Below are 18,427 nucleotides of genomic sequence, written 5' to 3' on the forward strand. Positions count from 1 at the left end.
TTTTACATGCAATTCGAAATGGCCGGAAATACAAGAAATGTTGGATCTGATTCCAGGCCAGAAACCTGAAGATCGTCCAGATATTGTTGCCAGAGTATTCATGTTAAAACTGAAGGAACTTATGAATGACATAAAAAAGGGGAAGTGTTTTGGACAAACAATTGCAAGTAAGTTTACCTACTAAGTACATATTCGCTCTTTCGTAGATTATTGTCCCAAATCACTTCTTCTTAAATTTGTTTACTTTCATGTACTTGTCTACACTATAGAGTTCCAAAAAAGAGGCCTCCCGCATGCACACATATTGGTGTTCCTACACCCAGATGATAAAGATCCCAGTCCTTCCCAGATCGACAAAATCATATCAGCCGAAATTCCTGACAAGAATACTGATCCAGAAGGGTACGATGCAGTGCAAAATTACATGATGCATGGTCCATGTGGTCAAGCAAACCTAAAATCACCATGCATGGTTGATAAAAGTTGTGCGAAACATTTCCCCAAGACTTTTTGTACTGAGATTACCATAGATGAAGAGAACTATCCAGTATATAGAAGACGAGATGATGGCATCACTGTGGACAAGAATGGAGTGAAGCTAGACAATAGATTTGTTGTGCCATACAGTAGAAAACTACCGGTGAAGTATCAAGCACACATAAATGTTGAATGGTGCAACAGATCAAGATCTATAAAGTATTTATTTAAATACATCAACAAAGGGGAAGATCGAACAACCGTCTTAATAGAAGCAGAAGAGAAACAAAGAGAAACAAGAGCTGCCAAATTAACCAACAAGGATGACGAAATCAATAGGTACCTTGATGCCCGCTACATATCTGGATGTGAGGCCGCATGGCGCATTTTTCAGTTTCCTCTTCAGTATAGAGAGCCTGCGGTTGAAAGCTTACAATTTCACCTACAAAATGAACATGTTGTCATGGATTTAGATCAAATTGTATCTCGGCCTAACATTGAAAAGACAATGTTCACAGAATGGATGACAACCAACCAGTTGCATCGGGCAGCTCGCAGCTTGACATATGCAGAGTTTCCAAACAAATGGACCTGGCATGCAAAAGATAAAGAATGGAGGAAAAGGTGTGGTGAAAAAAAAACCATATGCAGGATTTACTTTGCACAACCAACGAGCGGTGAAAAATACTACTTGAGAATGCTGCTAAATACCGTGAAAGGATGCATATCATATGAAGAAATACGAACAGTTGATGGGGTTGTACATCCAACATACAAATCCGCATGTTATGCTCTTGGGCTACTTAATGACGACAAAGAGTGGGATGACTGCATCAAGGAAGCATCCCATTGGGCCTCCGCTCCTCAAATGCGCCAACTTTTTTGCACAGTACTTTTATTTTGCGAGGTTACAGATCCTGGAAAATTGTGGCAAACAAATTTGGAGTTACTATCGGAGGATATTCAACATCGGCAAAGAAGAATATCCAACTTTCAGACCCTAGAACTCAACTCAGACCAAATGAAGAGCCTGCTCCTCGCAGAGATAGAACAACTGCTGACTAAAGGTGGTAAATCCCTCAAAGATTTTCCAGGAATGCCATTACCAGATAGTTCTATTCTTCAAGATCTAAATAATAGATTAGTAAATGAGGAACTAAACTATGATAAAGATTATTTAAGAATAGAGCACACAAAGTTACTACAAAAGCTAAATCATGATCAGAGGATGGCTTTTGATGTTATAATAGAATCTGTTAACATCAGTCTTGGAGAATTGATTTTTGTTGACGGATATGGTGGAAGTGGAAAGACGTTTCTGTGGAAAGAAATCACGAAAAAATTAAAATCCGAAGGAAAAATAGTTCTAGCAGTTGCTTCAAGTGGTATAGCAGCACTTCTCTTACAGGGTGGAAGAACAGCTCATTCAAGATTTCACATTCCGCTCAAGATCACTAACGAGTCAACATGCAACATCAAGCAAGGAACATTTCTTGCAGAGCTAATAAAGAAAACTTCACTGGTAATATGGGATGAAGCACCTATGACACACAAGCACTGTTTTGAGGCACTAGATAAGAGTTTGAGAGACATACTTCGATTCACATATGAGGACGCTGAGCATAGACCGTTTGGGGGAATGACAGTAGTCTTGGGAGGTGACTTCAGGCAAATCTTACCAGTTATACCGAAGGGGAAAAGGGAACATATTATTTCCGCATCGATTAAGAGATCCTACCCGTGGAAGAACTTTGAGGAGTACTGACTCACAGAAAATATGCGTCTGAATTCATCCGAAAGTAGTCCAGAAGAGAAAGCAAAGACAGATGAATTTGCAAACTGGATACTAGACATCAGCGATGGAAGAACATCAACAATAGATGAGGAGGATTGGGTTAGCATTCCAGCGGACCTTATTTTGCATGAAGGAGATGACCCTAAATCATCTATTGTTAATAGCACCTACCCTGACTTACAAAGCAAGTACACTGACAGAACATACCTAGAGGAAAGAGCAATATTGTGCCCAAGAAATGAGACTGTTGACCAACGCCTACATCATGAGTCAAATTCCTGGAGAAGAGGTAACCTATTTCAGTTAAGATACAACATGCAAGGCAATGTCTACAGTGCAAGATGAAGATATGTTGTACCCAACTGAGTTTCTGAATAGTCTAACATTTTCTGGAATACCAGATTATGAACTGAGGCTGAAAGTAGGATTACCAATAATGCTTATGAGGAACATAAATCAAAGTGCAGGACTTTGCAATGGGACAAGGCTAACAATAACACAGCTAGGAAAGCGATTCATCGAAGGCCGGGTCATAACAGGTACTAACGTTGGTGACAAAATTTACATTCCACGAATTATCATGTCACCAAGTGATTCAAAATGGCCTTTCATTCAGAAAAGGAGACAATATCCAATATCAGTGTGCTTTGCTATGACTATAAACAAAAGCCAGGGGCAATCTCTCAAAAAGGTTGGACTCTACTTACAAAGGCAAGTGTTCACACATGGACAACTCTATGTTGCAATGTCAAGGGTGACCAACACAAATGGATTGAAGATACTCATATCGGATGAAGAGCGTCCATCCGATAACGTTGCAAAAAACATTGTTTACAAGGATATATTATAGATAGTTGGATTCGAACAACTATAATTACAACAAATATTCGAGTAAGAGCATAGCAGATTTATTTGTTTCAAATTGTTATCTCTTAAATATTTTATCTGTCAGCAACATACTTCTTTCTCCATATACAGCTAAGAAACAATATTCGAGTAAGGACTCACAACTGATTTCACAAAATCAATATCAATTATGTATGCATCAAGGATGTGCTTCTAAAATCAACAAGGCATAACCATGAAAATAGATATAGTACTCCCTCTGTTCATCAACATAATACGACCGGACTGTGTTAGACTGTTTGCTGGGTTGATGTGTCGATGAAGGCCTGCTTGCTGATGAGCTGATGCTAAGTAAACGTAATGCTGCATCCCGTGTTTCCAGATGTGGCAAAGAAAACTTGATTGACACAAGTTTGACTTAACGTGCTAAACATTTTCATTTAAAAAGAAGAGCTGTTGTTTGGACTATTAGCGTGCGTGTCTTTTGGATTTCAGTAGTACAATCTCATAAGTGTCGGCTTTCTATGTATCACCGATGAGAAAGATCCAATGCGAACATACACATTTATGTCATATACCCGTGCACATATGTATGCTGCCTAATGGAAAATATTTACACCATCCGTTCCTAAATATTTGTTTTTTAAAGATTCAACTAAGGACTATATACTGAGCAAAATGAGTGAACTTATGCTCTAAATTATGTCTATATACAACCGTATGCAGTCCGTAGTGAAATCTCTAAAAAGACAAATATTTAGAAACGGAGGGAGTACAATACACACTTTAGTTCAACCATTTTCCTTTTAGAGATTTCATAAAATATGTATCACCTACAGATGTAGTGTAGACGACCTTTCCTTATTACATGCCAATTCAGATCAGATTAAAATATTAGAAAAAGGTAATTTGGTAACCCTAATATGCATGTCATCTAAACCTCTGTTAATTGAACAGAGCATACCAATAAATGGAGATATTTAGAAGAGAAATATATATTTTCCAAATGTTGACTTCTGCGAAAGAATGAAATAACCAAAAGAAAGAAGATGCGGGAGATTTTACTGAACAAGATAGCAAGCAATCACCTGATTATAGTACGCGTATGCTGCCGATGCTTATAATAGGTGAACAAGATAGGCTCCTTTGTTTGATGAATGGATAAGAGAAGCCGCTGCTGTTTTTGGATGTGGAAAATACGTTAAGATTGCAGATTCAGCAGGGACAACCTAGCACACGGAAAAGGGGAACGGCCGAATGGCCGAATGACGATGCGGTTCGCCGCTGCTGTTGCTGGATGTGGAAAATAAGCTAAGATTGGAGATTCAGCACGGACGGCCTAGCACACGGAAGAAGATTAAACTGGGTACTACCTCAAGCGTTCCTGGATCGCTGGAAGCTGCTTGGTCTTGAGTAGAATAGGTGTCACAGTCCTTTCTCTTCCTTTGAGGTCGCAACTGCTGAAAAAACATAGACCATTTAGAAATATACTCCTTTCATCCAAAAAAGATTAAAAAATCAGGATAATAATTTCTACAATTTGCCTCAAGAGTTTATGAAGGAATTCTAAAATCAACCGTTATCGACCAAAGTAGCATGTTAAGGACCGTAATGCTAATTTTAATAAATTTTTTATAAAATGATTGTTTCACATCGACCAAAGTGGTATGTTAAGGAATGTAATGCTAATTTTAATAAAAAAATATAAAATAATTGCTCTTCGTCAAAGGAATAAATTTAACAATCTTTGTATTCAAAAGTTCTATATTCAAACCCACATGTTTTCACAAGCGATCTAAATCCATTATTATAACCACTGATGTAGATAGGTAAACATATAAAAATAAAATGTATTTTATGAACGTTAATGTGTTATTCAAAACAATAAACCTGCTAGCCCGTGCAAAGCACGGGTTCGCGACTAGTAGATCTTAATGCCTAGAATGTAAGCAGCTTCTCCTAGGTCCTTCATACAGAAACTTTTATTAAAGTAGTCCTTTACGCTCTTCAAAAACTCCACGTTGTTTCCAATCAGCAATATGTCATCCACATAAAATATTAGAAACGCCACAGAGCTCTCACTCACTTTCTTGTAAATACAAGATTCTCCAACCACTTGTATAAACTCAAATGCTTTGATCACCTTATCAAAGCGCTTATTCCAACTCCGAGATGCTTGCACTAGTCCATAAATGGATCGTTGGAGCTTGCGTACTTTGTTAGCATTCTTTGGATCGACAAAACCGTCGGGTTGCATGATATACAACTCTTCCTTAAGAAAACCGTTAAGGAACGCCGTTTTGACATCCATCTGCCAGATTTCATAATCGAAAAATGCAGATATTGTTAACATGATTCGGACGGACTTAAGCATCGCTACCGGTGAGAACGTCTCATCATAGTCAACTCCTTGAACTTGTGAAAAACCCTTTTCCACAAGTCGAGCTTTATAAACGGTCACATTACCGTCTGTGTCTGTCTTCTTCTTAAAGATCCATTTGTTCTGAATAGCCTTACGGCCTTCAGGTAGTACTTGCAAAGTCCACACTTTGTTTTCGTACATAGATCCTATCTTGGACTTCATGGCCTCCAGCCATTTGTTGGAATCCGGACCCACCATTGCTTCTTCATAATTCACAGGTTCATTGTTGTCTAACAACATAATTGATAAGACAGGATTACCGTACCACTCAGGAGCAGTACGTGATCTTGTCGACCTGCGAGGTCCGATAGGAACTTGATCCGAAGTTTCATGATGATCATCATCAACTTCCTCCTAAACCGACGTCGCAACGACAGGGGTTTCCCCTTGCCCCGCGCCACCATCTAGTGGGATTAGAGGTTCGACAACCTCATCAAGTTCTATCTTCCTCCCACTCAATTCTTTCGAGAGAAACTCCTTCTCCAGAAAAGCTACGTTTTTAGCAACAAACACTTTGCCCTCAGATTTGAGATAGAAGGTGTACCCAACGGTCTCCTTTGGGTAACCTATGAAGATGCACTTTTCCGCTTTGGGTTCCAGCTTTTCAAGCTGAAGATTTTTGACATAAGCATCACATCCCCAAATTTAAGAAACGACATAAGTCTCAACGTATTTTGATGGTGCCCTATTTAAAGTGAATGCAGCTGTCTCTAATGCATAACCCCAAAACGACAACGACAAATCGGTAAGAGACATCATAGATCGCACCATTTCTAACAAAGTACGATTATGGCGTTCGGACACGCCATTACGATGTGGTGTTCCAGGCGGTGTCAATTGTGAAACAATCCCGCATTCTCTTAAGTGAGCACCAAACTCGAAACTCAGATATTCACCCCCACGATCAGACTGTAGGAACTTGATCTTCTTGTTACGATGATTTTCAACTTCACTCTGAAATTGCATGAACTTCTCAAACGTTTCAGACTTGTGCTTCATCAAGTAGACATAACCATATCTACTCAAATCGTGAGTGAAGGTGAGAAAATAACGATATCCGCTGCGCGCCTCCACACTCGTCGGACCGCACACATCGGTATGTATGATTTCGAACAAGTCACTTGCACGCTCCATTGTTCCGGAGAATGGAGTCTTAGTCATCTTGCCCATGAGGCATGGTTCGCACGTGTCAAGTGAATCAAAGTCAAGTGACTCCAAAAGTCCATCGAAATGGAGTTTCTTCATGCGCTTTACACCAATATGACCTAAGCGGATGTGCCACAAAAACATGGCGCTATCATTGTTAACTCTAACTCTTTTGGTCTCAATGTTATGTATATGTGTATCATCGCTATCAAGATTCAATATGAACAATCCTCTCACATTGGGTGCATGACCATAAAAGATATTACTCATAGAAATAGAACAACCATTATTCTGTGACTTAAACGAACAACCGTCTCGCAATAAACAAGATCCATATATAATGTTCATGCTTAACGCAGACACTAAATAACAATTATTTAAGTGCATAACTAATCCTAATGGTAACTGAAGTGAAACTGTGCCGACGGCGATTGCATCAACCTTGGAACCATTTCCCACGCGCATCATCACTTCATCCTTCGCCAGCCTTCGTTTATTCCACAGTTCCTGTTTCGAGTTGCAAATATGAGCAACAGAACCGGTATCGAATACCCAAGCACTACTACGAGAGTTGGTTAAGTACACATAAATAACATGTATATCGAATATACCTGATGTTTCCTTGGCCACCTTCTTATCAGCCAAATACTTGGGGTAGTTGCGCTTCCAGTGACCCAGTCCCTTGCAATAATGACACTCTGTTTCAAGCTTAGGCCCAGCCTTGGGTTTCTTCGTCGGATTGGCAACAGGCTTGCCGCTCCTCTTGGAGTTACCCTTCTTGCCTTTGCCATTTTCTCTTGAAACTAGTGGTCTTATTGACCATCAACACTTGATGCTCTTTCCGGAGTTCTGACTCTGCGACTTTCAGCATCGCGAATAACTCGTCGGGTGACTTGTTCATCCCTTGCATGTTATAGTTCAACACAAAGCTCTTGTAGCTTGGTGGCAGTGATTGAAGAATTCTGTTAGTGATATCCTCTTGCGGGAGTTCAATCCCCAGCTCAGCTAGACGGTTTGAGTACCCAGGCATTTTGAGCACATGTTCACTGCTAGACGAATTCTCGTCCATCTTGCAAGCATAGAATTTATCGGAGGTCTCATACCTCTCGATCCGGGCGTTCTTCTGAAAGGTAAACTTCAACTCCTGTAACATCTCATATGCTCCATGACGCTCAAAGCAACGTTGAAGTCCAGGCTCTAAGCCATACAAGACTGCACATTGAACTACTGAGTAGTCCTCCTTATGTGTTAACCAAGCGTTCTTAACATCTTGGTCGGTCGTAGCGGGTGGTTCATCTCCTAGCGCAGCATTAAGGACATAATCCTTCTTCCTAGCTTGCGGAAGCAACTTAAGATTACGAGCCCAGTCTACAAAGTTGCTTCCATCAACTTTCAACTTAGCTTTTTCTAGGAACGTATTAAAATTCAGGGTGCTTGTCGCGTGAGCCATTGATCTACAACACAAATATTTCAAAGTGGACTTAGACTATGTTCAAGATAATTAGAGTTTAACTAATCAAATTACTTGCTAAACTCCCACTCAAAAAGTACATCTCTCTAGTCATTTGAGTGGTACATGATCCAAATTCACTAACTCAAGTCCGATCATCACGTGAGTTGTGAATAGTTTCAGTGGTAAGCATCCCTATACTAATCATATTAACTATACGATTCATGCTCGACCTTTCGGTCTCATGTGTTCCGAGGCCATGTCTGCACATGCTAGGCCCGTCAAGTTTAACCCGAGTGCTCCGCGCGTGCAACTGTTTTGCACCTGTTGTATGTGAACGTTGAGTCTATCACACCCAATCATCACATGGTGTCTCAAAACGACGAACTGTCGCAACGGTGCACAGTCGAGGAGAACACAATTTCTTCTTGAAATTTTAGTGAGAGATCACCTTATAATGCTACCATCGTTCTAAGCAAAATAAGGTGCATAAAAGGATTAATATCACATGCAATTAATAAGTGACATGATACTGCCATCATCTTGTGCTTCTTGATCTCCATCGCCAAAGCACCGACATGATCTTCTTGTCACCGGCGCCACACCATGATCTCCATCAACGTGTCGCCATTGATGTTGCCGTGCTATCTATGCTGTTACTACTAAAGCTACGACCTAGCAATATAGTAAACGCATCTGCAAACACAAATGTTAGTTTAAAGACAACCCTATGGCTCCTGCCGGTTGCCGTAGCATCGACGTGCAAGTCGATATTAACTATTACAACATGATCATATCATACATCCAATATATCACATCACATCCTTGGCCATATCATATCACAAGCATACCTTGCAAAAAAAAGTTAGACGTCCTCTAATTTGTTGTTGCATGTTTTACGTGGCTGCTATGGGTATCTAGTATGATCGCATCTTACTTACGCAAAAACCACAACGGAGATGTGCAAATTTCTATTTAACCTCTCCAAGGACCGCCTCAGTCAAAACCAATTCAACTAAAGTTGAACAAATAGGCAACGCCCAGTCATCTTTATGCAACGAGGTCGCATGACAATCGATGAAACCAGTCTCTCGTAAGCGTACGAGTTATGTCGGTCCGGGCCGCTTCAATCCAACAATACCGCTGAATCGAGAAAAGACTAAGGAGGGCAGCAAATCGAACATCACCGTCCACAAAACCTTGTGTGTTCTACTCGAGATAACATCGACGCATGAACCTAGCTCATGATGCCACCGTTGGGGAACGTTGCATGGGAAACAAAAAATTTCCTACGCACACGAAGACATATCATGGTGATGTCCATCTACAAGTGGAGATTAGATCTACGTACCCTTGTAGATCGCATAGCGGGAAGCATTAATAAATACGGTTGATGTAGTGGAACGTCTTAACGTCCCTCGAACCGTCCCATGAACTGTCCCGCGATCCATCCCACAATCCGTTCCGATCTAGCGCCGAACGGACGACACCTCCGTGTTCAGCACACGTACAGCTCGACGATGATCTCAGCCTTCTTGATCCAGCAAGCAAGTCGGAGAAGTAGATGAGTTCTCTCGCAGGGTGACGTCGCTCGGGTGGTGGTGATGATCTACTCGTGCAGGGCTCCGCCCGAGCTCCGCAGAAATCCTATCTAGAGGTAAAACTGTGTGGTATAGGCTAGAGTTGCACGTGGCAAATTTGTTGGGGAACGTCGCATGGGAAACAAAAAATTTCCTACGCGCACGAAGACCTATCATGGTGATGTCCATCTACGAGAGGGGATGAGTGATCTACGTACCCTTGTAGATCGTACAGCAGAAGCGTTAGAGAACGCGGTTGATGTAGTGGAACGTCCTCACGTCCCTCGATCCGCCCCGCGAACAATCCCGCGATCAGTCCCACGATCTAGTACCGAACGGACGGCACCTCCGCGTTCAGCACACGTACAGCTCGACGATGATCTCGGCCTTCTTGATCCAGCAAGAGAGACGGAGAGGTAGAAGAGTTCTCCGGCAGCGTGACGGCGCTCCGGAGGTTGGTGATGATCTTGTCTCAGCAGGGCTCCGCCCGAGCTCCGAGAAACACGATCTAGAGGAAAAACTATGGAGGTATGTGGTCGGGCAGCCGTGAGAAAGTCGTCTCAAATCTGCCCTAAAAGCCCCATATATATAGGAGGAGGGAGGGGGACCTTGCCTTGGGGTCCAAGGGACTCCCAAGGGGTCGGCCGAGCCAAGGGGGGGGAGGACTCCCCCCCAAACCGAGTTGGACTTGGTTTGGTGGGAGGAGTCCCCCTCCCTTCCCACTTCTTCCCTCTTTTTTTTTTCTTTTCCTTTGATTTTCTTATCTTGGCGCATAGGCTCCCTTGGGGATGTCCCACCAGCCCTCTGTGTCCCCCAAAAGCCTATGGGCTTCCCCGGAGTGGGTTGCCCCCCTCCGGTGAACTCCCGGAACCCATTCGTCATTCCCGGTACATTCCCGGTAACTCCGAAAACCTTCCGGTAATCAAATGAGGTCATCCTATATATCAATCTTCGTTTCCGGACCATTCCGGAAACCCTCGTGACGTCCGTGATCTCATCCGGGACTCCGAACAACATTCGATAACCAACCATATAACTCAAATACGCATAAAACAACGTCGAACCTTAAGTGTGCAGACCCTGCGGGTTCGAGAACTATGTAGACATGACCCGAGAGACTCCTCGGTCAATATCCAATAGCGGGACCTGGATGCCCATATTGGATCCTTCATATTCCATGAAGATCTTATCGTTTGAACCTCAGTGCCAAGGATTCGTACAATCCCGTATGTCATTCCCTTTGTCCTTCGGTATGTTACTTGCCCGAGATTCGATCGTCGGTATCCGCATACCTATTTCAATCTCGTTTATCGGCAAGTCTCTTTACTCGTTCCGTAATACAAGATCCCGCAACTTACACTAAGTTACATTGCTTGCAAGGCTTGTGTGTGATGTTGTATTATCGAGTGGGCCCCGAGATACCTCTCCGTCACACGGAGTGACAAATCCCAGTCTTGATCCATACTAACTCAACTAACACCTTCGGAGATACCTGTAGAGCATCTTTATAGTCACCCAGTTACGTTGCGACGTTTGATACACACAAAGCATTCCTCCGGTGTCAGTGAGTTATATGATCTCATGGTCATAGGAATAAATACTTGACACGCTGAAAACAGTAGCAACAAAATGACACGATCAACATGCTACGTCTATTAGTTTGGGTCTAGTCCATCACGTGATTCTCCTAATGACGTGATCCAGTTATCAAGCAACAACACCTTGCTCATAATCAGAAGACACTGACTATCATCAATCAACTGGCTAGCCAACTAGAGGCATGCTAGGGACGGTGTTTTGTCTATGTATCCACACATGTAAATGAGTCTTCATTCAATACAATTATAGCATGGATAATAAACTATTATCTTGATACAGGAATTATAATAATAACTATACATTTATTATTGCCTCTAGGGCATAATTCCAACAGTCTCCCACTTGCACTAGAGTCAATAATCTAGCCCTCACATCACCATGTGAATTACATTGTAATAAATCTAACACCCATAGAGTTCTGGTGTCGATCATGTTTTGGCCGTGGAAGAGGTTTAGTCAGCGGGTCTGCTACATTCAGATCCGTGTGCACTTTGCATATATTTACGTTCTCCTCCTCGACGTAGTCGCGGATGAGGTTGAAGCGTCGTTTGATGTGTCTGGTCTTCTTCTGAAACCTTGGTTCCTTTGCTAAGGCAATGGCACCAGTGTTGTCACAGAACAAGGTTATTGGATCCAGTGCACTTGGCACCACTCCAAGATCCGTCATGAACTGCTTCATCCAGACTGCCTCCTTAGCCGCCTCCGAGGCAGCCATGTACTCTGCTTCACATGTAGAATCTGCTACGACGCTTTGCTTGGAACTGCACCAGCTTACTGCACCCCCATTAAGAATAAATACGTATCCGGTTTGCGACTTAGATTCGTCCGGATCTGTGTCAAAGCTTGCATCGACGTAACCTTTTACGGCGAGCTCTTCGTCACCTCCATACACGAGAAACATCTCCTTAGTCCTTTTCAGGTACTTCAGGATATTCTTGACCGCCGTCCAGTGATCCACTCCTGGATTACTCTGGAACCTACCTGCCATACTTATGGCCAAGCTAACATCCGGTCTAGTGCACAGCATTGCATACATGATCGAGCCTACGGCTGAAGCATAGGGGACGGAGCGCATATGCTCTCTATCTTCATCAGTTGCTGGGCACTGAGTCTTACTCAATCTCGTACCTTGTAACACCGGCAAGAACCCTTTCTTGGACTGTTCCATTTTGAACCTCTTCAAAACTTTATCAAGGTATGTGCTTTGTGAAAGCCCTATCAGGCGTTTTGATCTATCCCTATAGATCTTAATGCCTAGAATGTAAGCAGCTTCTCCTAGGTCCTTCATAGAGAAACTTTTATTCAAGTAACCTTTTATGCTCTCCAAAAGCTCTACGTTGTTTCCAATCAGTAATATGTCATCCACATATAATATTAGAAACGCCACAGAGCTCCCACTCACTTTCTTGTAAATACAAGATTCTCCAACCACTTGTATAAACCCAAATGCTTTGATCACCTCATCAAAGCGCTTGTTCCAACTCCGAGATGCTTGCACCAGCCCATAAATGGATCGCTGGAGCTTGCACACCTTGTCAGCATTTTTAGGATCGACAAAACCTTCGGGTTGCATCATATACAACTCTTCCTTAAGGAAACCGTTAAGGAACGCCGTTTTGACATCCATCTGCCAGATTTCATAATCGAAAAATGCAGCTATTGCTAACATGATTCTGACGGACTTAAGCATCGCTACGGGTGAGAAGGTCTCATCGTAGTCAACTCCTGGAACTTGTGAAAAACCCTTTGCCACAAGTCGAGCTTTATAAACGGTCACATTACCGTCAGCGTCCGTCTTCTTCTTAAAGATCCATTTGTTCTGAATAGCCTTGCGGCCTTCAGGTAGTATCTCCAAAGTCCACACTTTGTTCTCATACATGGATCCTATCTCGGATTTCATGGCTTCTAGCCATTTGTTGGAATCTGGGCCCACCATTGCTTCTTCATAATTTGCAGGTTCATTGTTGTCTAACAACATGATTGACAAGACGGGATTACCGTACCACTCTGGAGCAGCGCGTGATCTCGTCGACCTGCGTGGTTCAACAGAAACTTGAACTGGAGTTTCATGATCATCATCATTAACTTCCTTCTCAACCGGCGTCGCAACGACAGAGGTTTCCCCTTGCCCTGCGCCACCATCCAGAGGGATGAGAGGTTCGACAACCTCGTCAAGTTCTATCTTCCTCCCACTCAATTCTCTCGAGAGAAACTCCTTCTCGAGAAAAGTTCCGTTTTTAGCAACAAACACTTTGCCCTCGGATTTGAGATAGAAGGTGTACCCAACTGTCTCCTTTGGGTAACCTATGAAGACGCACTTTTCCGCTTTGGGTTCCAGCTTTTCAGGCTGAAGCTTTTTGACATAAGCATCACATCCCCAAACTTTAAGAAACGACAACTTTGATCTTTTGCCATACCACAGTTCGTATGGTGTCGTCTCAACGGATTTTTATGGTGCCCTATTTAAAGTGAATGCAGCTGTTTCTAATGCATAACCCCAAAATGATAATGGCAAATCAGTAAGAGACATCATAGATCGCACCATCTCTAACAAAGTACGATTACGACGTTCGGACACACCATTACGCTGTGGTGTTCCAGGCGGTGTCAACTGCAAAACAATTCCACATTGTCTTAAGTGAGTACCAAACTCGAAACTCAGATATTCACCCCCACGATCAGACCGTAGGAACTTGATCTTCTTGTTACGATGATTTTCTACTTCACTCTGAAATTGCTTAAACTTTTCAAATGTTTCAGACTTGTGCTTCATCAAGTAGACATAACCATATCTACTTAAATCGTCAGTGAAGGTGAGAAAATAACGATATACGCCGCGTGCCTCCACGCTCATCGGACCACACACATCGGTATGTATGATTTCCAACAAGTCACTTGCACGCTCCATTGTTCCGGAGAACGGAGTTTTAGTCATCTTGCCCATGAGGCATGGTTCACACGTGTCAAGTGAATCAAAGTCAAGTGACTCCAAAAGTCCATCAGCATGGAGTTTCTTCATGCGCTTTACACCAATATGACCCAGGCGGCAGTGCCACAAAAATATGGCGCTATCATTGTTTACTCTAACTCTTTTGGTCTCAATGTTATGTATATGCATATCGCTATCGAGATTCAATATGAACAATCCTCTCACATTCGGTGCATGACCATAAAAGATGTTACTCATAGAAATAGAACAACCATTATTCTCAGACTTAAAAGAGTAACCGTCTCGCAATAAACAAGATCCAGATATAATGTTCATGCTCAACGCAGGCACTAAATAACAATGATTTAAGTTCATCACTAATCCCGATGGTAGTTGAAGTGACACGGTGCCGACGGCGATTGCATCAACCTTGGAACCGTTTCCTACGCGCATCGTCACTTCGTCTTTCGCCAGCCTTCGTCTATTCCGCAGTTCCTGCTTCGAGTTGCAAATGTGAGCAACAGAACCGGTATCGAATACCCACGCACTACTACGAGAGCCGGTTAAGTACACATCAATAACATGTATATCAAATATACCTGATTTTTCTTTGCCCGCCTTCTTATCTGCCAGATACTTGGGGCAATTGCGCTTCCAGTGACCCATACCCTTGCAATAGAAGCACTCTGTTTCAGGCTTAGGTCCAGCCTTGGGTTTCTTCGGCGGATTGGCAACAGGCTTGCCGCTCTTCTTCGAATTGCCCTTCTTGCCTTTGTCGTTTCTCTTGAAACTAGTGGTCTTGCTCACCATCAACACTTGATGCTCTTTACAGAGTTCAGACTCTGCGACTTTCAGCATCGCAAACAACTCGCCGGGAGACTTGTTCATCCCTTGCATGTTGTAGTTCAACACAAAGCCTTTATAGCTTGGCGGCAGTGATTGGAGGATTCTGTCAGTGATAGCTTCTTGCGGGAGTTCAATCCCCAGTTCAGCTAGACGGTTTGAGTACCCAGACATTTTGAGCACATGTTCACTGACAGACGAGTTTTCCTCCATCTTGCAAGCATAGAATTTATCGGAGGTCTCATACCTCTCGATCCGGGCGTTCTTCTGAAAGATAAACTTCAACTCCTGGAACATCTCAAATGCTCCATGACGCTCAAAGCGACGTTGAAGTCCCGGCTCTAAGCCATACAAGACTGCACATTGAACTATTGAGTAGTCCTCCTTACGTGCTAACCAAGCGTTCTTAACATCCTGATCAGCCGTAGCGGGTGGTTCATCTCCTAGCGCAGCATTAAGGACATAATCCTTCTTTCCATCTTGTAAGATTAGCTTAAGATTACGAGCCCAGTCTACAAAGTTGCTTCCATCATCTTTCAACTTAGCTTTCTCTAGGAACGTATTAAAATTCAGGATGACACTTGCGTGAGCCATGATCTACAACACAAATATATTCAAAGTGGACTTAGACTATGTTCAAGATAATTAGAGTTCAACTTAATCAAATTATATGCTAAACTCCCACTCAAAAAGTACATCTCTCTAGTCATTTGAGTGGTTCATGATCCACTTACACTATCCCAAGTCCGATCATCACGTGAGTCGAGAGTAGTTTCAGTGGTAAGCATCCCTATGCTAATCATATCAACTTATATGATTCATGATCGACCTTTCGGTCTCATGTGTTCCGAGGCCATGTCTGCACATGCTAGGCTCGTCAAGCTTAACCCGAGTGTTCCGCGTGCGCAACTGTTTTGCACCCGTTGTATGTGAACATTGAGTCTATCACACCCGATCATCACGTGGTGTCTCGAAACGATGAACTGTAGCAACGGTGCACAGTCGGGGAGAACACAATTTCGTCTTGAAATTTTAGTGAGAGATCACCTCATAATGCTACCGTCGTTCTAAGCAAAATAAGGTGCATAAAAGGATTAACATCACATGCAATTCATAAGTGACATGATATGGCCATCATCACGTGCTTCTTGATCTCCATCCCCAAAGCACCGGCACGATCTTCTTGTCACCGGCGCCACACCATGATCATCCATCAACGTGTTTCCATCGGGGTTGTCGTGCTACTTATGCTATTACTACTAAAGCTACATCCTAGCAAAATAGTAAACGCATCTGCAAGCACAAATATGTTAGTATAAAGACAACCCTATGGCTCCTGCCGGTTGCCGTACCATCGACGTGCAAGTCGATATTTCTATTACAACATGATCATCTCATACATCCAATATATCACATCACATCTTTGGCCATATCACATCACAATCATACCCTGCAAAAACAAGTTAGACGTCCTCTAATTTTGTTGTTGCAAGTTTTACGTGGTGACCAAGGGTATCTAGTAGGATCGCATCTTACTTACGCAAACACCACAACGGAGATATATGAGTTGCTATTTAACCTCATCCAAGGACCTCCTCGGTCAAATCCGATTCAACTAAAGTTGGAGAAACCGTCACTTGCCAGTCATCTTTGAGCAAAGGGGGTTACTCGTAACGATGAAACCAGTCTCTCGTAAGCGTACGAGTAATGTCGGTCCAAGCCGCTTCAATCCAACAATACCGCGGAATCAAGAAAAGACTAAGGAGGGCAGCAAAACGCACATCACCGCCCACAAAACCTTTTGTGTTCTACTCGAGAAGACATCTACGCATGAACCTAGCTCTGATACCACTGTTGGGGAACGTCGCATGGGAAACAAAATTTTTCCTACGCGCACGAAGACCTATCATGGTGATGTCCATCTACGAGAGGGGATGAGTGATCTACGTACCCTTGTAGATCGTACAGCAGAAGCGTTAGAGAACGCGGTTGATGTAGTGGAACGTCCTCACGTCCCTCGATCCGCCCCGCGAACAATCCCGCGATCAGTCCCACGATCTAGTACCGAACGGACGGCACCTCCGCGTTCAGCACACGTACAGCTCGACGATGATCTCGGCCTTCTTGATCCAGCAAGAGAGATGGAGAGGTAGAAGAGTTCTCCGGCAGCGTGACGGCGCTCCGGAGGTTGGTGATAATCTTGTCTCAGCAGGGCTCCGCCCGAGCTCCGCAGAAACACGATCTAGAGGAAAAACTATGGAGGTATGTGGTCGGGCAGCCGTGAGAAAGTCGTCTCAAATCTACCCTAAAAGCCCCATATATATAGGAGGAGGGAGGGGGACCTTGCCTTGGGGTCCAAGGGACTCCCAAGGGGTCGGCCGAGCCAAGGGGGGGAGGACTCCCCCCCAAACCGAGTTGGACTTGGTTTGGTGGGAGGAGTCCCCCTCCCTTCCACTTCTTCCCTCTTTTTTTTTTCTTTTCCTTTGATTTTCTTATCTTGGCGCATAGGCTCCCTTGGGGCTGTCCCACCAGCCCACTAAGGGCTGGTGTGTCCCCCAAAAGCCTATGGGCTTCCCCGAAGTGGGTTGCCCCCCTCCGGTGAACTCCCGGAACCCATTCGTCATTCCCGGTACATTCCCGGTAACTCCGAAAACCTTCCGGTAATCAAATGAGGTCATCCTATATATCAATCTTCGTTTCCGGAACATTCCGGAAACCCTCGTGACGTCCGTGATCTCATCCGGGACTCCGAACAACATTCAGTAACCGACCATATAACTCAAATACGCATAAAACAACGTCGAACCTTAAGTGTGCAGACCCTGCGGGTTCGAGAACTATGTAGACATGACCCGAGAGACTCCTCGGTCAATATCCAACAGCGGGACCTGGATGCCCATATTGGATCCTACATATTCCACGAAGATCTTATCGTTTGAACCTCAGTGCCAAGGATTCGTACAATCCCGTATGTCATTCCCTTTGTCCTTCGGTATGTTACTTGCCCGAGATTCGATCGTCGGTATCCGCATACCTATTTCAATCTCGTTTATCGGCAAGTCTCTTTACTCGTTCCGTAATACAAGATCCCGCAACTTACACTAAGTTACATTGCTTGCAAGGCTTGTGTGTGATGTTGTATTATCGAGTGGGCCCCGAGATACCTCTCCGTCACACGGAGTGACAAATCCCAGTCTTGATCCATACTAACTCAACTAACACCTTCGGAGATACCTGTAGAGCATCTTTATAGTCACCCAGTTACGTTGCGACGTTTGATACACACAAAGCATTCCTCCGGTGTCAGTGAGTTATATGATCTCATGGTCATAGGAATAAA

This window comes from Hordeum vulgare, chromosome 2H (assembly GCF_904849725.1).
Source record: "Hordeum vulgare subsp. vulgare chromosome 2H, MorexV3_pseudomolecules_assembly, whole genome shotgun sequence".
Taxonomy (NCBI): domain Eukaryota; kingdom Viridiplantae; phylum Streptophyta; class Magnoliopsida; order Poales; family Poaceae; genus Hordeum; species Hordeum vulgare.